Source organism: Vespa velutina, chromosome 21, assembly GCF_912470025.1.
Source record: "Vespa velutina chromosome 21, iVesVel2.1, whole genome shotgun sequence".
Lineage (NCBI taxonomy): Eukaryota > Metazoa > Arthropoda > Insecta > Hymenoptera > Vespidae > Vespa > Vespa velutina.
Genome location: NC_062208.1, coordinates 3,181,026 through 3,207,197, shown reverse-complemented (window position 1 = coordinate 3,207,197; position 26,172 = coordinate 3,181,026). Strand labels below are relative to the sequence as shown.

Sequence of the window (26,172 nt, the reverse complement as noted above, 5' to 3'; positions counted from 1 at the left end):
GCTGTTATAGTCGCCGTACGGCCGCCTCTCGATTTATGCTAATAGAGTCGACCGATCTACGTTTGAAGATGCTTTTCCGTTTATCGTGTGCCACCATAGAAAACTACCACGAAACTGGGCTCTCTCTCTCTCTCTCTCTCTCTCTCTTGTGTTACACCTAGAGAAATTCAAAACTCTGGATCCATTGTTTTCTTTTCTCATTTTTGTTTTTCTCTTTTTTTCTCTTTTCTTTTCTTCTTCTTTATATCGCATTTCAAGTTAGTAGTTTCTAAGAATTGTCCATGTTACGTTTGTTTTTAACTTTCTCGTATACTGTACGTTCTACTTCGATCGTTCGCCAGATTTAATATTAATGAAATGAAATCTAATGCAACTTTGTATTAGAACGAAAAATAAATGAATAAATAAATAAATAAAATAAATAAAAAGTCAAAATAACCAAATGAATTATCCTTTGGGATTGAATAAATGGATTGAGCTCGATTATTGAGTTATGTAAATCATAGCGAAAGAAAGATTGCGTCTGATTAATTATAATTTGTTTATCCAATGTACTATCATAAATTATTCGAATGTGTTGAATGAAGTTAGGATCATGAAAGATGGCAAAAGAAAAAAAAGACAAAAAAAAGGATATCATTTGTCGTGAAATCCATTATGTCTTATTTCCACAATACTTTTTCCAAAATTCTTTAAGAGATAATATTCCATAATTTTCGATACGTAATACCAAACGCCATTAAAAATGTTTCGACGCATTTGTGCCATCTAAGAAATCTACTAAGTATCTATATAGTTCGTCGATTCGTACATACAAGTAGAAAGCACACAACCTTGGGACATTTGTTACAACCTGGACGCGATCTCGTATCGCGTGCGCGACAAAGCGAGTGGCCGCGCAAGCCTATGTATCTTCGTCGGTGAAAAATTACACGAGTACGAGTCCGTAGAGGGATGATCGATGGGGGTAGTTGCACGGCCGGTTAGGTAAGCCCTCGTAACATCGCATCGGGAAAAACACATCGTGTGTTCGTTTCATCCCTCCTCCTCTTCCTTTTCCTCCTACTCCTCCACCTCCTCCTACTCCGCCTTCTTCTTTCCTCCTTTCCTCGTCAAATCGATTTTTCAAGACACCGATCGCAATAGACGATCCTATATACCTACCACATTTCTTTTCTTTTCTTTTCTTTTCCTTTCTTATCTTTTTTTTTCTTTTCTCTTCTCTTCATTCGATTACTATATACGTACGTATTATCAATTATGATCAATTTTATGAAAAGTCTTTTTTATATTTTTTTTTTTTTTTTTGGTGACTTTCTGCGTAATTTTCTTCGTGATTTCGTTGCATGATTTTTCTTTCAAGATCTATATCACAAGTTTCACAAGTAAACATTAATCATGGTGTATTGTTATTCATTAATCACGATAAATTCACGAAAAACAAATCCTGTCTACTTTCTTATTAAAATTTGTTAACCCGTTCGCATGACTCCATGTCCCATTTGATCTATATCATTTCCCTGTTTAATTTAAAAATATAGGATATACCCATATTGTTACTTATTAATTATGATAAATATAGAGAAAAATCTTTCCTACTTCATATAATTCATATATCTAACATTTAATAAAATATAATAATAATAATAATATTCATAATTCATTTAATTGCGAGATAAATCTCAAGAAAAATTTGTTCTACTTTGTCGAGATATTTAATAATTTCCTTGCATGACCTCTTGTTCTATATATCTATATAACATCTAAGTATCAAGAAGATAAATAATATACATATATATATATATATGTATCTACATAAAGGAATTGCAAAGGATCGATCGATCATCAAAAACAGATGTCCTTCTTCTTATCTACGTAGAAGGGGAGAGGGAAAAAAAATTGAGTGTCCACTTTCATCGCCTGAAATCGACGTTTACGTTCGACCAGATAATAAAAGGGAACTTCCTCTGTCTCTGTCTCTCTCTCTCTCTCTCTCTCTCTCTCTCTCTCTCTCTCTCTTTCTAACAATGTTATCATAAGCACGGAAGGATCGTTTTGCTTCTCTTATCGGATTTCCCTTGGAGAGATATCCGAACACTCGCTGTTCTCCGATCGAGATTCTCCTCGTTCTACGGTTTCCATGGTGCTGCTAAGGGGAGAACTCGCGGCTACGAGCAAGGAAATTGAATTTTCCTCTTTAATTAAGCTACCAGGACGAAGAATAAGAAGAAAGAAAGGAAGAAAGGAAGGAAGGAAGGAAGGAAGGAAGGAAGGAAGGAAGGAGGGCACTTGATATGTTAAAATTTCGAAATCTTAACAAGTATGACACGTCTCTAACAAGTTCATCTTAATTTTTTACAATTTTTCTTTCTTTCTTCCATCTTCCTTTCTTTTTCTTCTCATCTACAAATTTTACTATCAAGGAGACTCCTTCTATCCGATTGATCTCTAATAATAACGATTAAATTTAATTAAATCAAAATTATCACACAAATGGACTCCAAACGTCTTCAAATTGAATTCGATTTTCGATAGATCAAATAATTGATTATAATTTCAAGTAAAAGATCTCATTGGTAATGATTAATAGAACTCTTGAAATTTCTTAAAATATATGAACTTTCGACTGGACAAATCGAATTCTTTTCTTTTTGTTTTTCTCTTCTTTTTTTTTTTTTCGTTTCCTTTCCTTTTTCTTTCCTTTTTATTTCTTCTTTCCTTTTCGAAGATCAAAGAACGCATTTTCTGGCTCGAGACATCGGTGAGAGTAAAGAGGGTTAAAAAGTTGGGAACCTTGGAGGAGGACACAACGAGTATAGACGTGGGAGAGTTTGCCAAAATCCTTTTTGGCTTGGCAAGAAATAAGCTTGAACGAGACGATGTCTTCCATCGTTAATCGTATTCGTTGTTCCATCTCACTCACACTCACATATACTTCCTCACTCTATTTCTCTCTCTCTCTCTTGCTTTACTTTGTCTCTTTTTTTAAGTAAATCGTACTAATTAAATAAGAGAAAAATTAAAAAATTCAAATCATACGATAAAATAAATGAAGTAATCAAATTTGACGTTTAATATCCGTACCTTCTTCCACGTGGTTTGACAGCTCAAACTGTGTGACAAGCCTATAGAGGAGCTTTCACTAATATTCGAGAAAAGTGAATAGGCGAGAAAGTCGACGAGTAGATTGTAATTTCATTGTTAATTAAACTACGATCAAAGTTCAATTGCTCTGGACGATCTTTTGATAAACGACTACGACGAAGACGACGGTAACGTCTTTTTATGAATGCCTTACAGAGCTCTCCTTGTGATTCCACTTTATCTTTCGACTTTCCGATAACTCTTATCTCTTACCCTCTCTTTTCTTTCTTCTTTTTTTTTTTTTCTTTTTTTTTTTTTTTTATTGAATCTCGACAGATTTTCTTTTCCCCCGATAGAACGTATACGTATATGTATGTATATATGTATATACGTATATATACTTTTTTTTTGTTTCGTTATCTCTTATCTTCCGGATGTTAGAAAAAAGATATATCAAAATTACACCTGGATCTCTAAATATATATTCGTATCTATTTTCTAACAACGATAATAAAAATGCTAGTTTAATATTTACGAAAATAAACGAGATATATATATATATATATACATGCATATGCATGCGATAAAAATAAAGAAATAAAGAAATAAAGAAATAAAGAAAGAAATTCTCACATTTCATTTTTGAATATATAAATATTTCATAATATATCGTAAGAAAAAAAAATTATTTATAGGATATTAGACGAATGATATCATTGAAAGATAAATATTAAATGCCTTTTTGAATTAAATCGTTTGGTCGGGTCGCGTGCCAATGAGAGATTATTAACAAATCGTACAGAGAAATTTACTAGAGTGAATTGAAATCGATGGCTATTCATAGGGAAATAAAGGTTCGCAGTGAGAAGGGTTTAATAATCCGATCTGGTTTGACGAGTTTAAATCTCTCTCTCTCTCTCTCTCTCTCTCTCTTTCTACCTTTACGCATACACGTATACAAGTAAATGGCAAGGCTCACCCCCGCATCCTGGCCACGTTCATTGCACACAGCGCATCTTGAATACCGTCTGGCGACGACGATTGCCGGTGCCACTTCGTACTCTCGCCGTATTGTGGCCGCACCTGCGCGGCCTCAACGACAAAAGAAGAAAAGAAAGAAATAAAGAAGGAGAGAAAAGCAAAACGCGTACCTCGTACAAAGGACACGAGAATGGACGCTAAAGAACGCTTTAAAAGTCTTAAGAAGAGAGTCCTACGAATCGGGGGTTGGATGAGGGTGTGTGACCGATGGTGATGGTAAATGGTCGACTAGATTGAGGGTGGAGGTAGTCGCGTTTCTCTCCAAAATTTCAAACAGCTGCTTCGTACAAATTTTTTATATCGTACGATTCGAACGATTAGAAAAAGTATTACAGGATACTACAATGCTTTTCCTCCGTATTAGTTTTTATAGCTCTTTACATTTCTACGTATGTACATATATATATATATATTTATAAAGTAATAGTAATAAAAAAGAAATCACTATGAAGATTAATAAAGTGAAGAGAAGAGATAGAAACATATATAATACATATATATATATACATATGTACATATGTACATATATACATGTGAGTAAAGGAAAGGTTGCGCATCTTTTGGATTTCGATGAAGAGAAGAACCAGTCCAAGTGGCAAGCAATTTGCAAAAGTGCATATCGAGACTCGTCCATCTTGAAATGAAAAGGGTTGCTCGCCTTCAGCTTGAAACCGAGCAGTTCCTCCACCTTTTTCGCGTCTGATCTTTTCGCGAGCTCGACCTTCGAGCTTTCTCTCTCTCTCTCTCTCTCTCTCTCTTTTTCTCTTTCTCTGCGGTCGACGAATGGCCGCCAACGTGTGGAGGAGAAAGGGGTTGAAGGGTCAGGCGAGGTTCGCGTTAATCAGGAAATGCCTCCGCGTCGAACTTTGCGAACTCTGCGTCACGAATCCATATTCAAGTCTCGATTCAAACTGATTGTCATAACGATAGAATCTCAATTATTTTTAAAATCATATTTTAATTGAACGATCGTACGATTAATAATTAGTCATATGAAATTTATATTTATGAATATTTGTGGAGTAATTTTTCTTTTTTTTCTTTTTTTTGTTTTTTTTTTTTTTCTTTTTACTTTGTCCGAACGAAACAACGAATAAAAATTATATACAAATGTGCAAATATTGATGTAATACAAAGATTAAATAATAACTCTTACAAGCATTAGACAATTAATTTCTTTTATATTGAAACAATAATATTATAAGATTTATATTGCCAGATAGATTTCATATCTCAAATATTATTCTATTGAAAAAAAAAAAACAAAAGAAAAAAAAGAAACAATGAAGGATCATACAGTTTTCTGAGAAATTGGAATTGGTCGACAGGTCAGCAAGTGAACGATCGATAACTCGACAGAACGATTATGCACGAAACCGTTATCCTTATCGAGAATCATGATCGGGACACGCGAAAGCATCGACCAAAGATGTCACGGGACAACGATTAATTCTCTGGTTGTTCTCTTGTATGCGTTCGTATGCACTCGTGTCACGCTGAACACGACACCTTTGTTCATAATATAAACAAAAGTCCAAGCAAGCCTTACGAACCTGTCAAAGTGAATCGTTACAAATGAGCTACGTATAAAGCTACCAACCTAATCATCTTATCTTCATTTCCATTATCTGTTACATGCAATATACTACTTTACTTTTATATATTCATTGATAATAAACATTATAAATAACTATATGATATATTATAAACAAATATTTTAATCGTTTAAGAAAATATATATACATATACACGTATACATTTGCATATCTATGAAAATAGTTTTAATTTGGATGATTAATCGTTCGGAGCATAAAAAACATTGTCTAAATAAATCCTTCAAAAAGATGACTTCTTTTTCTTTTTCTTTTAATGAATTATCAACGATTATAAATATCATTACAAATTCGATAAGCATTTTTATATCTCTTTAAAATAATACGTATTAAAGACGGCTAGATCTTAACGACTAAGAGAAAAAAAAAAAAAAAAAAAAGAAAGAAAAAAAAAAGAAGGAAAATAAAATAAATAAATAAAACTAATTCATCGTCGACTGATCTGTCTAATCGATATTCTACGATATAAATCTCAAGATCATATGAGGCAAACGTTCTTATCCTAAATGATGATTACCATTCAATTCGAATCTCGATCCAAACGATTGGATTCTATTAAAAGATCGAAGATCAAGAGAACTTGACTATTATCCACAACTAACGTTTCTTGTCGTCGTTGTCGTCCGGAAGACGCACGTCGGACGACGTCCCGTCCGTCCGTTCGTTCGTTTTCCACCATGAATTACTACGATAACGAGGATCCAACGGAGACAAAAAGAAAAAAAAAAGAGACACAGAAAAAAAACAGAAAGCGCGCGCACGCGAGAGAGAGAGAGAGAGAGAGAGAAAGAAAAAAAAAGAGACGACGCAACGAGGCAACTTCGTAACTGCGCGTTTCCTACGATGATGCCATTAAGCCAACCGGTTCGTTCTCACGGGCCGTTAATATAGCGAATGTTTGTGCGACGTTGTTTCAAGCCGGTGTAAGAGAGAGAGAGAGAGAGAGAGAGAGAGAGAGAGAGAGAGAGAGAGAGAGAGAGAGAGAGAGAGAGAGAGAGAGGAAACTATAAGATTCTTCCTCTCTTTCTCTCTATCTCTCTCTTTCTAACTTCCCTTCTTTTATGGTGCAACGTGTTTTTCTCAAGCCAAGCTGTGTTTACCGCACAAGCTAATTAGAATTTTAATGCTTAATACAAACTATGATTCGAATTGGATCAAATGATTAAATTCTATATCAACGCGACAATACCACCGACGTGTTAGAATGAGTTTTATTAACTAATAGATATTGATAGTATATAACAAATTTCTCTTCTTATGTTTGGAAATATAGAAAGAATTATTGGCAGCTTGAACATTAATCCAATTTAATTCAATAAATAAATTATGTTTCCTATATTTCGTGAACTACAATCGTTAAATGTATCTATAAAATGAACTTATTTTGAACTGGGTATCGATAAAAATAACAAGCTTTTAAGAAATTTAAATTTCAAATGGATACGTACGAATTAGACAAGTTTTGGCACCGTAGCCAAAACTTCTTATTGCTAACTTAGAAGAATCTAAATGCGTTTCCTCGATCTATATTTGTAACATTGTTGTACACAGTCGTAATGGCAAATTGCCTAAAATAGTCGAAGGAAAAAAAAAAAAATTGGTTAATCATATTTTCAAGTCTAACGAACGATCATATTAATTATGAATCGATTCATTTCTTTTTTTTTTTTCTTTTGTTCTAAACATTATAAATTATGCAATGAAAGTGCATTGTACTATCGTGCGTAACGCCATTTATATTTCTAAAATATAATTCAAGAGAAAAAGGAAAAGAAAAAAAATGAGAAAACGATAACGACGAAGTCAGTATCGAATGTTTATTATTATTTCTACCCCAAATAACGTCGATCGAGTCTTCCGCACGAATACTCATCCATGAAATAACTCCATACGTGAATTAATTCGAGCGTGGATGCTCTTTGAATGCTGAAATGAATGACGGCTAGATCATAATTCGGATATCAGGTTTGCACGAATATCCGAATCCATGTGTCTGCGTATCTATACGAGAGTAAGAGAGAGAAATAGAGAGAGACAAAGAAAAACAATGAAAGAGAGAGAGAGAGAGAAAGAGAGAGAGAGAGAGAAATCCAGCCAGAAATTATGTCGGCCAGTAGGGTAGTCGAATATCGCAGTGGCTTTCGACCAAGTTTCGGGATAATATTCATACAGTTATAATCGTTCTCTATTCGTAAAATATTTCAAGATCAATCTCGAATTGAAATTTTCTTACAAAAGACTCTCGTACGAAATTTGATAATCCTTATATTCATTTCATGTTCAATGAACACAATGATATTTTTTATACGAACGTTGAATGATTTACAATCTTTCCGTTGTTTTTTTTTTTTTTTCACAATGTAATATTTAACGTGAACAAAAAGAGATAAGAGATAGAGAGAAAAAAAAGAAAAATAAATAAATAAAACTAATAAATAAAACCAATAAAATAACGCATTGTAAACTATCAACCCCTCCACTCCCCATGTATTACTATTATATATGTACGTAATTTATTAAATTTCACAAAGAGTTGACGTTCTATGGTCCATTCGTTTTGAGCTCGTGCTAGGTGATGAAATATATATATATATATATATATATATATATATATATATATATATATCGCTTAGACGCTCACCCCAAACGTGATTTATTTTAACGTCTTCTCTTCTTTTCTTCTTTATCGTTTTCCTCCACGTTTTCCACCGAAAGACGAAAGATGAGAAACTAGAGAGAGAAAGAAAGAGAAAGAGAGAGAGAGAGAGAGAGAGAAAACTGGCCAGCCCAGGAGCTAACTTACCTAGGGAGAATTCACTAGCTCGCACGTTTACGCGCCAACGCTTCGGCGTTTGCTTGTTTAACTTGGATATGAGTTACGAGAGGAGTTGCAGAGATGCGCAGAGATGGGAAGGGTTGAAAGAGGGGGTACAGAGGAGGAAAAGGAGAAGGAAGAGAAAGAGAATAAGAAGAAACTGAAACCTTCCGTTGTGTTACTTCGTTTCTCGACCAGACTTCATAAACGCTTTTCTTCCTCTACCATCTCTCTCTCTTTCTTTCTCCTTCTCTTTCTATCTCGCGTCTAACATAAGATCGACTCGTGTTATTACTTCGACTCCAAAGAGAAACAAACAGTTTGACGACTTCTGGATTACGAGCAGACCGTTCAATCTCTGTACAGACTTCCTCTCTCTCTCTCTCTCTCTCTCTCTCTCTCTCTCTCTCTGCAATGTTTTTCAAAATCGTTAACGATCGTTATACTCGGTTAATGTCCGTTCTTACACATGCTTTGATGTTTCTGGTCGGCGTCGATATTTTCGTATACGTTAAGATAAATTTAGAAACTAATCCATATATTAAACTATATAATTAAAGCATAATAAATCGTAGAGAAAGATTTTCTAACGATAATATAAAGATGATATACGAATAGTTAATAATGTTAGTTCGTATATTAATCGATTGTCATCCTTCCTGTGTAAACAGAAATATGTATTTCTAAGACGCATTAAAAGTTACGTTGAATTAGTAATAAAAAGAAAAAAAAAAAAAAAAAAAAAAAGAAAAAAAGAAAATCAATAAAAACGTTAACGCTCTCTAAAATGAGATATTTGCCTACACCTTTCTCTCATTAATAATAATAATAATAAATAAGGAAAAATATTCTTAATCTTATTCGTTTTGCATAAATGGATTATATCGAAATATTCGGAATATAATAAGTAGGATTATAGATAGAGAAAATGAAGACTGAGCTTATAGGTAATCGCTTGAATTATACGGAGTAAGCGTCAATTATATGCTGTACGGGATAATACAGCTTCCAGCTATGTCCCCCATACTCGTTCTACAGGTGGTGTGGTGTATCGTACTAGTATCGGAGGAAAACGCTTTCGGCGATTCTGTCCAAAGAGAAAGAACGATATATATATATATATATATATATATATATATATATATATATATATATATATATAGAAAAGTAACAAGGTCAGAAAACGTGTTAAATAATCTAACAAGTTTGTATCGTATGAACGATTAAAACATTTAAAAAATTTATACTCTCTTAAAAAGAAATCTTGAATATAAAAGCTAGAAATAAAATCAAATTTAATTAATTAACGATGAGATGGGATATAGTATCCGTAATAAATAAATATAATTAGTCGAAATATTAATTACTTGGTTCTTTCGTTGAAAAATTTTAACGAAATTATAAACGAAGAGAGATATTCCAAAGCGTGCGAGCTATTCAGTGTCCCGATCGGTACTGTCTCACATTGAGGAATTTCAAGGAGAAGGACGAACGGGCAAATGAAATCGAAAGAACGATCGATCAATGACTTTGTACAAATACAATCGTGTATTTCTTATGAGCAACGTACGCACGTACTATTATATAAACAAATGTATGTATATAAATGCGTAGTAGGTAAGGTTATCTCTTTGTAAACAATATCGATCCAAATTACTTTCTATATGTTTTATTATTACTTATAAAAGACATATACGTGTACGAACACACACATACACACGCACTCACATATACATACATTTTTTTGTATACATGTACGTACATTCGATACTTTTAGCGAAATAAAATTTTCTAATGAAATAAAAGATATTAATGTCCTTTTCTTGAATTTAACTCCTATTAATCATTTTCACATTTTTATTTTCGACCTTGCCCTTTTATAAAATAGCACTCTTTCAACTTCGACCCTTCGTTAACAAGCCCTACATCGATGAAAGCTTTGAATCGGTTTCCTCCCACGAGATTCGAGGTTACGACTCTTTTCCCTTATTCTATCCCCTCTCTTCTCTCTCTTTCTACTTCTTCCTCTCTCCCTCCCTCCCTTCCTCTCTCTCTCTCTCTCTCTCTCTCTCTCTCTCTCTCTCTCTCTCTCAATATATCTCCTTCTCTGTCTACCCCCTTTTCGAATACCACCCACGTTCGAAGCGAGCTACTTCGGTGACGGTGACAGAGAGAAGCCACCGGCGTTTTCAATTAAACCCATAATTACGAATTCGATGGGTTTTCGGGGACAGCCTGCAGCACGTGCGTACCCGCCAGGCTAATTAGAGCTTTGATATTTATACGAGAACGTTAACCGTTATGCGTACGAGTTTGGTTTGACCCACAAAGGCATAAAACTTTTTACTAAAATTTCATTCAGTATGAAAAAGATACGATTTTATTAATGTTATTATAACGATTCATTAGAACGTCGATATGTGAGTGTATTATTAGTCTATGTCGAAAAGGTACGAATGATCTTTATCTATCAGTAAATCTTTATACGATGAAAAAATGTTTATTTCGATGGTAATCAATAAAATATATATATGGCTAAGAAAAATCGAAAAGGATAGAGTGATTTTCTAGGAAATCGTGTTTTGTCGATTCATTGAGATAAAAATTGTCACTTGAGAACGTCGAGATTCTCAATGTGCACGAGATATCGGAGAAACTGTCATCGACAAAATGTCTTGATACGAAAGGAAATTGAGTAGGTCGGCATCCTTATCGACTTCTTCTTACTGTCACTTATCGTCATTATTTAGAAGAATTTATCTACAAACGCCTTTTATTATTCTCTTTCTGTGTAATATCTAATAAGACAAAAAAGTAAATAAGTAAAAAAAAAATAAAAAAAAAAAATAAAAGAAATAAAAAAAAAATAAAAAAGAAATAAAAAATGAATAAAAAAATATATACCCCTGTATATATATTTCATGAATGAAATCGATTGATATATATATATATATATATATATATATATATATATATATATACGTATATATTTCGTCAATATATATATACCTGTATATGTATTTCTTCAATAAAATATTAATATAAATCCAATAAATTTTGATAAAGTAAATATATACACGATCTATCGATTCATTCGATATCTACAATAGAATAAAATAAAACAGGAGCATTTATTTATGATCTGAAATCGTATTATATACGATACTGTATTTATTATTATTAAAGCATAGCTGGAAATTTATTTTATCACTGACTACTCGAAACGTTCACGTCCAAATACATTCCCCTATATTTCTTCTTTCTTTTTATCCTTGATACTTTTCTTTTCTTTTTTGTTTTTTCTTACTTCCCGTTCCCCCTCTTCTTTTTGAAAACGAGACGCTCGTATAATTTCGCACAGCCACGAGAACGCGCGAAAACGAGCGTGGTTTAAAATGGTAAAATGGAAATAATCAGAAAAACGCGAAAGGGCTCTCTATCCCATTTTATTCTCTATTGGAACTCTAGCTTAATTGTCTCGTTTTTACGCGTTCGTTTCATTTATTCGACTATTCGTAGAGCAAATGTGCAAAATTCTTCTTTTCTGTGTTCGTTTCTTTTTTTCTTCTATTTTTTTTTTTTTTCTTTCTTTTTTTTTAATAAAGAATACTCTCGGTTAGAATACATGACGAAAATATTAAATAGTATTAAAAGGCGGCCACGTCACACGTTCATTACGTTGCTAAATCTAATGAGTCTGTCAGTGAGTCTATTCTTTTCTTCCCGCTTTTTTTAGCCCCCTTTTTTTTCTTTTTTCATGTAATTATACATGTCGTTACCTTTTTCATCTCACTATTCCAGTGAATTTTTAATACCGTTTTGGAGTTCTCTAAAGCGTAAAAAAAGGAATCTCGTAGCAGGCACGTTGTCGTCGTCCTCTTCTTTCTCTTTTTCGTTTTCCTCTTCCTTGTCCGTAGTCGTAGTCGTCGTCATCGTCATCGTCGTCGTCAAATGAAAGCTACATGGATACGTTAAAGAGTAACACATTTATCTTGATAATAGATAGACGTAGTAAAGCATATACGTAAACAAAAATAATGTACATATGTGTGTGTGTGTGTGTGTGTGTATGTATGTATGTATGCGCGTGTACTATCACTAAAGAAATATATTATATGTATATATGAGTCCAGTGAGTTGGACTAGTACAAAATAGTAATGGTAGTAGTAATAGTTTGACTCCTCTGGGATTTTCTAAAACCATTAAACGCACGCACCCAGATAGAGAGAAATATTTGCGAAAGTTCATTAAAAAGATAACGACGTATTTAATTACGTGCAAAAAGAGAAAAGAAAAAAAAAGAAGCTGCAAAAAAAAAGAGAAAGAAAAAAAATAGAGAGAGAGAGAGGGAGGGAGGGACAGAGATAGAGAAAGAGAAGAAGAATTTCAACTCGTTCAAGCGTGAATTCCCTTTCCCGTTCCGTTTTTCCCATTTTCAGAAGCAAGTCGCGGAGAGCGAAATAAAAAGGTAACGAATTCCGTTTCAGATTCTATTATAATTTCAATGGAAAAATACACGGAGTTCTTTTTTCGAGGCACAAGCGAAGTGAGAAGAGAGAGAGAGAGAGAGAAAAAGAAAGAGACCTTGCCCGACTTCTTCTCGTTTTCTCGAAAAAAGGTGAAAAAGAAATAAAAAAAAAAAAAAAAAAAAAAAAAAAAAAAAAAAAAAAAAAAAAAAAAAATACAAAAAAAAAATAAGAGAGCGAGTACAATCTGCTCTAGTTTTCTCGAAAAACTGCAAACGCTCGATTAAAAGAAAAAGAAATGGAAAAAAGAAAAAAGAAAAATATATCATTCCTATTTTCGTCGTATCTTTTTTATTTCAAAAAGAGAGAGAGAGAGAGAGAGAGAGAGAGAGAGAGACGAGCGATCGAAGTCAATTGTAAAATTGCTGCTTTTTCTATTTCTATCGATGATAATCGATGACAACTACAAATGTACGACAAATGGATGTCTAATAATAAAAAAACAAAAAGAAAAAAAAAAAAAAAGAAACTATACACGTGTACGTCGAAGAATCGACTCTTGATCCACGATGACGTTAGAGGTAAGAAAAGGGAGCGAAGGGGCAGGGATGGGGGAGGAAGGGAGGGTAGAGAGAAAAAAATAAAATAATAAAGAGACTCAACATCTGCGAGCAGCATGTGATACACGAGAAGCTGGCCAAGTCGAACGGCCCGGAAATAAGCCTATGGCATTTTCATGGCTCGTGCTTGAAACGTGCTCGTAGCCTTTCTAGGGTTACGAAAACATTGGCTTCACCGGATATTAAACGACTTCTTCGTTCGTGACTAGCCACGCGAATTTATAAAACGAGAAAAAGAGAGAGAGAGAGAAACGAAAGAACAAGGGAGAACAAAGAAGTGAATACAGGAAGACCTTAATCGTGCTCTCTTTCTCGTTAACGGCTCGACGATTACAACGAAACTATCATGTCCTTTATCTCTTCTCAACGAAACAACAAATCTATTTGGAATTTGTCTTCATTTAAAATTTCCAAGCATTTTTCTCTCATTTTTTTATATTATTTCGATTTGCCTTCGGTTCTTTTCTTTTCTTTTTTAATTCCATAGTTTTATTAAAGATTCGTTTGAGAGATCGTACGACGTCGAATAAAATCATAAAGATTCATAAAATTTAAGAATTAATCGTATTATTTTTATAATAATAAGAGAGAAATGTTCGAACAGCATAGATCGACGTATTTTTAGTTTGTAACATTTTAAATTGATAGAAATGTCGAAGCTATACAGATGCTGTATCTTTCTCCGAGAAGTATCCTATACTAAAGTTCATAAAGGAAAATGTTATTATTTTCGAAGGAAGTTCACTCTATAATCTTGGCAATATCGCACACAGCGAATGGTTTAAAATAACTTACGGTTAATTAAAAGCGAAATGGACTATCTACCGCAGCAGCTTATTGATATAGAAACGAGCGACGCGCTAAAAGAGATGAAAAGTTTACTGTTTTATGTTGAAATAGTGGCTGAGTGAATAAGAGAAAGATAAAAAGAGAAAATAGAGAATTCATTTCCAGTTACGAAACGAGAGTTCAGCGAAGAGAAATTCGTCAAATCGAGATTGTTCACAACCGTGTATATATATATATATATATATATATATATATATATATATATGTATATAATATGAATATTTGCTATCTTCGAAATAGTTTTATCCTATGGTATAATCGACTCCATGAATATGGATACCGATCAGAAAATATAAATACCAAAAAATTGACACAGGTCGATATTCTTGACAAACGTTATGACAAAAATAAAAATCGATATGCATATTCGAAAATGAATCTACGTCGATTCTTGTGAAGTGCAATTAACGTGAGACAAGTATTGTGCGTTCTCGTTATCTCTATTTTATATTAATAAACAATGATTTTTCAATGCTGTTATAGAATAATATAAATCTCATCGATATTCACAATTTCGATATTGAAAACAGATTGGAAACAAAAGAACAAAATCATTGGAAAAACACTGAGGTAATTTTTTAAATATTAATTACTCGTTTCTCTCGTATACGTTCGATCGGCGAGCTTACTACTTCAATATCTCTCTCATTCTCTCTCTCTCTCTCTCTCTCTCTCTCTCTCTCCCTCTCTCTCTTTGTCAACTTGGAAACTTATTAAACTGGTCTGAATTAGACAGTTGCGTAGTGAAAACGGTGGTTTCTATAAACCCATTAACAAGCTAAGCGCCTATCAAGAGCAGCAGTACTCGAGAGAAATAAGCGTACATACACCAAGATTCGCATGACCGACTCGTTCTTTCTCTCTCTTTCTCTCTCTCTCTCTGTCTCCTTCTACTTCTATCTTTATCTATCTTCTATCTTTGTCCTTCGCCAAGTCACAGTGAATGTGATAAATATGGAAATACTATGGACCATGTGTCAACGTAAACGTCGATGATTTACAGAAAGAATGAATGAATAAAATAGAGAGAGAGAGAGAGAGAGAGAGAGAGAGAGAAGGAGGAAGAGAGTGAAAGAGAACTGAGAAGCAATTAAAAGAGAAAAAGAGAGAGAGAGAGAGAAATACTAATTAAACGAGGTTTTTTTTAAATACGTATTACTCAACGCGATAGAACGACGCTGAACCTTGTTCTGGAATTAAACTGAGATCACTGTTTAAAAATAAAATTAAATAAAAATAGCAGCCTGTCGACGACAGATTCGCAACTTTTGTCACGCTCCATAAACGCCGCAATTTTTCGTACCTTCGCACAAATCCATTCAGTTTTCGAGATAAAGCAACGACCTGTTCCTAAGCACATCGACGAACCTTTCGAGGACGATAAGAAGAGAGAGAGAGAGAGAGAGAGAGAGAGAGAGGAGGTCACTTCGGGTCAAAGACACGCACGTAGTCTACGATGAAATCGATTCGAAGTGGTCGACAGTATTCGGAAGTAAATCTTAGTTAAATTTTTCCTTTTTCTTTTTAACTTTTTCCAACTATATTCGATTATTATGCAATCGTATTCCAAAAAAGAAAAAAGAACAAAAAAGAAAAAATAAAGAAAGAATATCAAAACTAAAAGAAATTAACTCGTCGATAAAAAAAGAAAAAAAAAGAAAGAAAAAAAAAAAAGAATCCATAGAAGAAAAGGAAAAAGGAGAAAAGGTAACGTCTTTCTTTCACGATGAGTTGACGTCGTTGAAATCGAGAAGCGAACGGGACACTAAACTTAGGGGTTATACTCGAAGGAAATCACCGCCTGTAACTTTAATTCCTCGATTATCCTACATTGTCCTGTTAAAGGATATTACTGGGTTTATAGAGGAAATTCTCGAGCGAAGTCCTCGCTATAATTTACATCGTCTTATTACCATCTTATTCTTTTTCATTCATTCATTCATTCATTCGTTCATTCGAAGAATTTTCCAATACGAACGAAGTTTTCGTTTATCCTTTAAATTAAATTTCTATTATCGTCGACGAATGAATAATCGATTAAAACGTTATATTACGATTTTAAACGTTATATTACGATATATTATCGATCGCATTTGATTGCTAATGATAATATTATTCTACGTTATATCGCAAATATCATTAGGAATTATATTTCAACAAACGTAAAGAGAAATCTCACAATAGAAATTTCGCTTGTTCATTGTAATTGAATTTGCGATGGGAAGGCTGATGATAAGCTAATATAACGAAACAATGTTAGATAATAACAGGTTGAAAGATACAGAATGAGAAAGAGAAAGAGCGTGACGATCCGTTTGAAATAAAGCGTAGGAGTTGATACGTTTTAATGGGTAAGTGTAACGCGTTTGACGCTAACTCAAACGAGCAAAAGACAAGTTCGAGTGGAAGCTTAACGAGCTTCCTTGATATAAGCGAGAAGATTCTCTCCCGCGTTTTAATATAAAATTAATCTTTCGAAAGACATCTCTCTTTGTCGTGGGTTAAGTACTTCGTAGCCACTGTAAATGGAATTAGCCGAGGTTCAGTCTCGATGGAATGCGATTCGTGATGATGAAACCTTTGCAATGGTCGGATCTACACAACCTTTGAAATATCTAACACGGGCATACGCACAAGAAATAAGTACTTCGAATACATCGTCGTTATTGATTTTAATCGAAGAGAGAGAAAAAAAAAGAAAGAGAAAAAAAGAAACGAAAGAAGAAGAAGGAAGGAAAAGAAGAAGATGTCTTAAACCAGCTTAAAAATTTATCCCTTATAACACGACTTTTTTCTATCGTCTATGAATATAAATTTTTGTGAAAAATTTATCCTTGAATAATCGTGTGAAATAAATTTCGAATATTAATTATTACAGATATAAAAGTTACAAATACGCGCGGCGCGATATGACTTTAAAGTTCGTTCTAGGGGGGAAAAAAAGAGAAAGAAAAAAAAACCTAGAGGAAAAAGAAAAGTCGTAAAAAGAATAATATAAAATAGTTGGAAAACTAGAAGTTTCTGGGTGAATTCAATGTGTATATATATATATATATATAGAACATCGAATGAGAAAGATTACGATGCATGCAGAGTTACGTCTGTTACAGATGCAATTACGTAAAAGTGTCGACCTTGCGACAGAAATGAAAACGAAATGTCGATAAGTTTAGCAACGATCGATTGCTTCTCTCGTCGCGACAATGCGAAACTGTACGTACATAGGATATCTATCGACAGGCACGTTCAACGCAAGCATACAACGGGGAGTAAAAGAACCGACCACCTAACGCGAAGAATTTTCCCCGAGTCCATTTAATGATTTGAAACGAAGAAGAAACGATAAAAGAGAAGGAGGATAACAATTATTCATCGTCGTTCGACTTACAAATCGTCTCATTAGAAAACGAAATGGAAGACGAAAGAAAAGTATCGTTCAAAATGTTGAACACCTTCTTGACTCTTTTAATTATCTTTATATTTATATATATATATATATACTTTTCTTTTTTATATTATCTTTTTCTTTTATATTTCAAGATTCAACTTTGACATATGTATGTCTCTAATCACGCTTTATAATGTCAAATATTATTTTTATTATTGGCAATGAAATATCGAATCGATGTACACTGATTTTTTATCTATCTTTCCTTTCTTATATTATTTAAAGAACGACGTCGATATTATGACGAAGCTCGTTTTTTTTCTTTCTCTCTTTTTCTTCTATTTTTTTTTCTTTTTTTTTTTTTTTTTTTTTTTTTAATATACGTAAAACGCAAACACGTACGTGTAAGTAAACATGTATATAAACAGTATATTGCCAAACATTTGCGGACAGCTCTTCGTTTGCTCAATTCGTTTTTCATGTTAGTGATATATACATATATACATATATATATATACAATTAATAAAAAATTCATGTCGATCCTAAACGAGCGATAAGTTGTAGTTCGATAAAATATTTGAAATATTAGTTTACAAGGGGAAAAGAATATTTGAAATATCTCGTTATTGAGAGTTAGAGAGAGATAAAGGAAGGGATAGAGAAAATGAGGGTCTCTATAGAGGAATTATTCGTGACAGTAGCTCCGCATGTCGTTTTGAACATTTCTTTTTGTTCTTCTTCTTCTGACTGTAATGGAACCGTTTGAGTGCGACCATTCGATTCTCTTCCCTTGCCGATGTAGATTGAATTGCTTTTCCAGGTTGCCACCGCCACGATCGTTCCTGGTACTCGTCCGTTATCTATCTTCCTCTTCGTTCCACTTTCTCGCCATCCCTCTCCCTCTCTCTCTCTCTCTTTCCCTCTTTCTCTTTCTCTGTTTCTCTGTCGGCTCGATATCTCGTCCACGTTCTTGATCCGTGCCATCGAATTGACCACGGATTAATTGAAAACGCGCGGTCTTACTTCGAATATCTACGGACAAAGGGTCTTCATTTTGATTTTAAACTACTTTAGCCATCTCACTTTTTAATGAATTATTATTTTTATCCACGTACATCATTCTCTCTCTCTCTCTCTCTCTCTCTCTCTCTCTCTCTCTCTCTTTTTTCTTCTTCTTTTTTTTGCTCTCTTGCACCACCGCCGTATGGTTTCTCATTTTCGAGCAAATTTTCTTCTTCTTTTTATTCTAAAAAAGAAAAAAGAGATAATAATAATCAACTAAATTGACGAAAAATTTAGGAATTGTCCATTATTCTCTGCTAACAAATCGACCTCGATTATTTTTATTTCTACTTTTTTACTTCGTTATTTTTTGCCTCCGTCTCGTTTTATTTTCTTTTTCCCCCTTTTTTTTTCTCTCTTTTTTTTCTCTCTTTTTTTCTCTCTTTTTTTTTTTTTTTTTTTTTTGACAAGTTTCCCGCAAAAAGAAAATATCCAATAACAAGCATTGTACATTGTGTAGAAAATTCATGTAAATACTTTCAAACGATATTTTTTTTCTCTGTTTTTTGTTTTTTCCTTTTCTTTTTTCTTTTTTTTTCTTCAAATTTTTGCATAAAGCAGACGAAAAACACCCTCGAATTTCAAAAAGTTACTCTGCCGACTGTCGTCGGCGGTTAACTTGTACAACAACTTCCTCTCTTTTTATAATATTTTTCGTGGAAAATTAAAATTTTTCTTCGTGAGGAAGGTTCGCCCCGTCCAACTGAAGGCGGAGCGGGGGGGGGGAGGGGAGGATGAGGACCAAAAGTGGCTACGAAATAAACTGAGAAACAAGATATTCTTACTCATTTTACGTTGGCACAAATTGCTCGAGGAAGGGAACAAAAAATGAAGAGAAAGAGAGAGAGAGAGAGAGAGAGAGAGAGAGAGAGAGAGAGAAAGGAAGAGAGAAAAAGAAAGAGAAAGAATCAAATGCGAGAAAAGGGAAAAAGCTCATGCGGAAGGAAAGTAAAGAATGCCAAATAAGAACGAAGCAGGACATTCTCGGTGTTTCTGCGCTACGCGTGTCCTCTCGTTTGCTCGGCCCCGAGCAAAGTTCTTTGAAATGTACGCAAAAATGGAAAATCAAGAAGGAAAAAGAGTACGAGGACGACGACGAAACGTAAACCGAAATAATCCTTTTATTTTCCGCTCGTTCGACGGGAGAAAATAAGTAGAGAGAAATAATGCAAAAAGCAAGGAAAAAAAAAAAAAAGGAAGAAAAATGAGGAGAATTCTAAAACGGGGAAAATTTAAGAAAAAGAAAAATGAAAAGCGAAAAGAAAATATATGTGACAAGAAAATCGAATTAAATAATTTAAATTAATGAAGAAAAGAAAACTGAATGTACGGAAGATTATTGCTATTCTCGCGTTAACTTGTCTTATTAAAAAAAAAAAAAAAAAAAAGAAAAAAAAGAAAAAAAAATGAAGAAAAAAAGAGAGAAAAAAAGGGAAAGAAAAGGAGAAAAGAAAACCAAAAAATAGGAGAAAAAAGAGAGGGAGAGAGAGAGAGAGAGAAAAAAAAAAAGATAATTAGGAGCCGAATAAATTCGTCTGAAAAGTCTGCAGGGAGAGGAGTAAATTCGAGCTTTTGGCTTGAAATTCCACCTATCTCTACTTTTCCTATCTTTCTCTCTCGTTTTCCTAGTAGAGAGATTCTACTTTACTCATTCCAAAACCTTTTCCTCCACCTTCTCCTCCTCCTCCTTCTTCTCCTTCTTTTCCTCCTTCACCACCTCTTCCTCTCTCATCCTTTCTCTAACGTACAAAGCTCGAGGAGTGGTCAGTACTGTAAGCCATGTTTAGAAACACACTCAACAACCCCTGGACATCGTTACGAATGCTTCAGACGAAAACACGACGAGACGTCTACATTGGCAAGGATATACTCGAGAATACCTTGAGATTCGAGCAACAACATCTGGACGTTGCAATTTTCTTCGAACAATAAACAAAACAAAGCAAAAAAAAAAAAAAGAAAAAAAAAGGAGATAAAAAAATAGGGCAACACAAATTCTCAAATGAAACAAAAAATCGATGAAATAATATCCATATGCGTTTCTTTCTTTTTTTTTTTTCTTTTCTTTTTTCTTTATCACAAATTTCTATTAAAAATATCTTTAACATTAATTTCTATTGTGATATTATGTTTAACAAAAGAAAAAAAAAAAAAAAAAAGAAAGAAAGACAGAAAAAGACATTGTCTTTTTTCAATATAATTCATTTAGAAAATAAATCTGTTTAAATCTTCTTAATATTAGCAAATGTTAATTCCCTCAAAGCTACTCGCGTTTCATATTCATTGAAAAATATGAACTCCAAGAGCGTTCTATCAACCACTTTGTTTTATCACGCATTTAACCACTTCCACTTATTTTTCCTTTCTCCATGCGTATCTCTTGTTCTCTCGTTAGAAAACGAAACACAAGACGTTACATTTTCAGCGTTATGTTTTTTTTTACCGATCGAATTATATCGTCCGAAAAATTTTTATGACGGATGAAAAATTTAACGAAGAAAAAATTTCATTTCTTTTCTTTTATCCTCTTTCTCTATTTTTCCTATGTGTGTGTCTCTCTCTCTCTCTCTCTCTCTCTCTCTTTGTTCCTATATACAAATACTATGGAATATTGATTTTAACCTAAATAGGAAACTCGAGAAGGGTCTCTGTTTTTATTCGCTCGACAAATTTCCTCTGAAGTCCATTAAAACGGAAGGGAAAAATAGAAGAAGAAGAAGAAGAAGAAGAAAAAGAAAAAAGAAGCCGATAACCCTACAAGTTCTCTCTCTCTATCTCTCTATTTCTTTTTTCTCTTCTATCGACCTAAATAGGAACATAAAACGTAAGTACACCTAATAAGTTGAAATACGTGGAAGTATGATGATCTTCCAATCGAGGGTAAGCTGAGCTTTCGTTTAGACTTTCTGCGCATTCGTATGCGATAAGGAAAGGAAGAAATTAAAACAATTCATTTTATTCTTATTAATTACAAATTCTGACTGATGATCTCTTAAAAAGTAAAGAAAAGAAAAAAAAAAGCAACGACAACAACAACAACAAAGAAAATAATACATACACTTAATCATTTCGAATAATAATGTTTCTTTTTCGCAGGGAAAAAAAATGTTGAATGCACGTAGTATGATGACGGATTAAAGCAAATTTTCTAGGATCCCGCTTTGTGGTAGTTTCGTTAGTTTTACTCATGAAGTACTTTTTGAAGATGAGAGTTTTTGGTCTACGTTAAGCCTCGACGATGAGTGAGGCCGTACGATGTACACAGAAGACCCACAAGAGGATGAAACAACGAACGTTACGTTGATGACGTTGAACTAGAAAATAGTTACTACATACCTCTCTCTCTCTCTCTCTCTCTCTCTCTCTCTCTCTCTCTCTCTCTCTTTTGCATTATTTCTAAAGAAAATAGAACTGAACCAATTATATGTTTTCCATTACGAAATCGATAGAAATGATTGATATGAGCGATTATAATAAATTTTATACGGGAACAAGAGAAGGAGAGAGAGACAGAAAGAAAGAGAGAGAGAGAGAGAGAATTATTGTTCGATTATTCGAAGCTAAAACAATAACGAACAATATAGAAATGAATTAATAATTTCCTTTGAACAATCTTCTATAAATAAGCACAATTCTAATGGACTATGTGTTCCTGTTTGATATTCGATAATAAGTATAATAATAACAACAACAACAATAATAATAATAATAATAATAATAATAATGATAATAATAATAAGATTAATAAGTAATTATGAACAAGTATCGATCGAAATTTTTAAAACAATAAATTTGTTCTTCTTCCAGTTCGATCATTATTCTCGTGACACAGCCGATTCCAACGTTAGACGTTACGTGACGATAAGAAAGATTATATAGACGTCTAGACTGACTCTCTCTCTCTCTCTCTCTCTCTCTCTCTCTTTGTCTCTCTCATTCTCTTTATAGACTAGGAAGAAAAAGCAAGTGGATAAGATCAAGCCGAGGCACGATAATTAAGTCGTCCTTTCTAAAGCACGCGTCTTTTGCATCGATGAATCAACACTTTCAAGAAACCCTGAACGAGTTCAGTTCGAAGGACACGTTGATTTTGATTATGAAAATGATGAAAAGAGACTAATGAAGATAATATACAGGGTGACTCTAAATCATTCCCTATAAATTATATATATATATATGTATAAAAAAAATATATTAGAGGAGAAAAAATCGTTGCATATTTATAGAAAAATATTACATTCATAATTCGTATTTATGGAGACATAAATAAAGAGAGAAAGAGAAAGATATATAATGGGACTAATGAAGTGAATGCACAGGGTGATCATAAGTTCTTTATAAATCCTGTATAAAATAGAACATAAAGGATCGTTCATATACTATGAAAAGGACCACTTTCATAATCGTATTTCTTGAAACGTGAAGACAGAACGAGAAAGGGAAAGGGAAAGGAGAATGAGAAAGAGAAAGACAGAGAAAGAGAGAAATAGTTGGTCGAGTCTCCAATATTATACTCGTACGAGAGATCCCCAAGAGTCTCACGGTGTTCTCGTCTGGTAAGAAAATACGTCCTGAACGAGAATGGTTAGAGGTAGGAGTAAAGAAGTAGGGGTGGGTTTTGTGGATCGCCGAGTAAGAGGGAGTACGAAGACGAAGGGAGAGAAAGAGAAAGAGATAGATAGATAGAGAAAGAGAGAGAGAGAGGAAGAGGAGAAAGAGAGAAAATCGTCGAAGCGAAAACGAGCTTGCCGACGAGACGGCGAACGATGGGAAATTTTTAAACGAGTTATCTCAAGTCCGTCCGATTGCACCGCTTCGACGATCGAATTAGCCGAAGCTAGCTAGGTCTATCCGACACGAGCTATACCGGAATGATTCGATTAGAGGACGATCGCTATGTATCGCATGATGCAGCCTGACGATGAACGCGGGACGATATTTGACGAGGAAACTAACATTCGATTCAAACGTATTATCATCTTCCTTTGGATTATGTACTATAGGTATGTCTCTCTATGTTTACACAATATATATATATATATATATATATATACATATATATATGCAGATACGTATGCACGAATAGATGATACATATATGTATGTACGTTCTATTTTCTCGAATACAACGATGGATCTTCCACGATCGAATCCGACTCGCGTTTTCCCACGAGTTGCATCTCACTCGATTTACATCCAATTCTCTATCTCTTTCCAGACGTATCCCTGTCGACCTATATATCTCATCGTGGCGTACCCCTTTCCGACAAGATGACTTTTACGAGTAACATCGACAATGTTTTCCGTCTACGACAGGTCTGATCGAATAAATACGATAAAATATTTTAATCTTAACAATTACGATATAATACTTAATCGATCTATAAATATTCTGATGTAAATCGTTATCATCTTTGCAATTATATGATCTATAAAAATTTTTCGAAGATTACTTTTTACTCGATGCCAAAAGCGTGACCACTCGTTAAACAAAGAGGAAGGAGGTCTCTTCTACTCGACTAACCCAACAGCATCCCTACGATCGAGCAAGCAACTTGCTACTAGAAGGTTATCGTGTTACTTCGGATCCGCCTTGTACTTAGTTTTCTCAGCGTATCGTTTCGCACGAAGATTTTAACCTCAAACAGACGTTTACTTTCTTTTCGGTGAAAAAAGGATCAATCGAAATATGTGAAACTTAATGCGAGGGAGTTATTAGAAAGGAAGAAAAAGGAAAAGAAAAAGGACACGAAAAAAACGTGCAATTTTTATTAGAACGAGAAGAAGAAAGAAAGAAAGAAAGAAAGAAAGAAAAAAAAAGTTACCACTCAACAAATTAACGTTTACGTTCGTCGTCCATGAACATAATAAAACAAAGAAAGAGACAGAGAGACAGAGACAGAGAGAGAGAGAGAGAGAAAGAGAAACAAAGAGCCCTTTCATTTCGAGGCCAAAGCAACGAACACGCCCAACGTGCTCGTGAACCGATAAATCTTACGATGGCCTGGAAGAAGAGTGAGAAAACTATTCTCTCTTTCTTTCTCTTTCTTTCTCTCTCTCTCTCTCTCTCTCTCTTTCTCTCTGTCTCTATTTCTCTCTTCCTGGCACTCCTCCGAAAAAAGTTGACTTACCCTCCAAACGAACCTAAGAACTACCACACGATGCATCCTTGAGAACTCGAATAACGCCTCCTCCAGTATAGATTCAACGTCACACACCAAAAATTCCATTCGACCAACTTCGAAATTCCTTGAAATATTGCCATGCACTTTCTTCAAGGGCACGACAAAGGATGACGATGGTTCACCATCCGAATAGAAAGAAATCTGCTCGTTATTCGAGTAAGAATGATATATACATATGTATGTATGTATGTATGTATGTATGTATGTAAGAAAAATTCTTACAATTTTATATAGAATAAAATTATAAGAACGATTTTGTTTTTTCCTTTTTAAATAATGAATTATTATCCTATTTTCGTAATGATTCTTCATTATCAAATGAAGGATATCTAGAGCAAATATTTAGATTAAAATATTCAAATAATGGAGGAAAAGAAGAAAAGATAGAAAACTTTATATACATATATATATATATATGTATGTATGGGTATATCTCCAAGTTAAAGTTATATCTACCTCTCGTTAAATCAACGTAGATAGCTAGCTATCTAGAATCGTTCTATTCCGTTGTCCTTGTGAACACTGTTGAATTCTCGAGAAAGTCGAGGAGGTCGTTTGTCTGTAATTAGTCGACTCTCAGGGTTGTCGACACGCTCGAATGTAGATAGAAAGCGTAGTACGAAAAATCCTCTTTCTTATCTTGTTAAATGAGTTCTAGGATTTTCATTATTACTATCAGAAAAAAGAATTAAATGAAGAAATAATAATCGACAAATGTATCCTGTAAGAAAGCTTAATTTGACATTCTCTTTTATGAATAAACATCGATTAAGGATATTTTATTTAAATCGTTTTCCTTTGAGCACGTACTATTATTAATAAAAAAAAAAAAAAAAAAAAAAAAAAAAAAAAGAGAGAGAGAGAAAGAAAAATCGATAAGGAATCTACAACAAAATAAAAGTCAATGGCGTATTCTTATTTAAAAATGTCAAAACATAATAACAAATAGATCCTTATCGAGATATTCAAAACACTTTGCCGATTATACCCCATTCCTTTTCCCTTCTACTTTAAAGTCCTTGTGGTCGTTATTGCACCGATCGTGAGA

General features: G+C 33.7%; 1 protein-coding gene and 2 long non-coding RNA genes across 4 annotated transcripts in view; 2 read left to right on the top strand and 1 right to left on the bottom strand.

Annotated features, from left to right (window-relative positions):
• The window catches only part of LOC124956281 (hemicentin-1), a 155,817-nt gene that overhangs the window by 79,229 nt on the left and 50,416 nt on the right, over positions 1-26,172 (top strand). The window lies entirely within an intron of this gene.
• Positions 1,771-25,706, top strand: LOC124956284. The gene is made up of 4 exons (XR_007103200.1): positions 1,771-2,320; positions 21,571-22,264; positions 22,748-23,943; positions 24,158-25,706. It is a non-coding gene; the product is annotated as an uncharacterized LOC124956284 (long non-coding RNA).
• Positions 2,448-3,381, bottom strand: LOC124956285. The gene is made up of 2 exons (XR_007103201.1): positions 3,085-3,381; positions 2,448-2,999 (listed from the first exon to the last, which is right to left on the bottom strand). It is a non-coding gene; the product is annotated as an uncharacterized LOC124956285 (long non-coding RNA).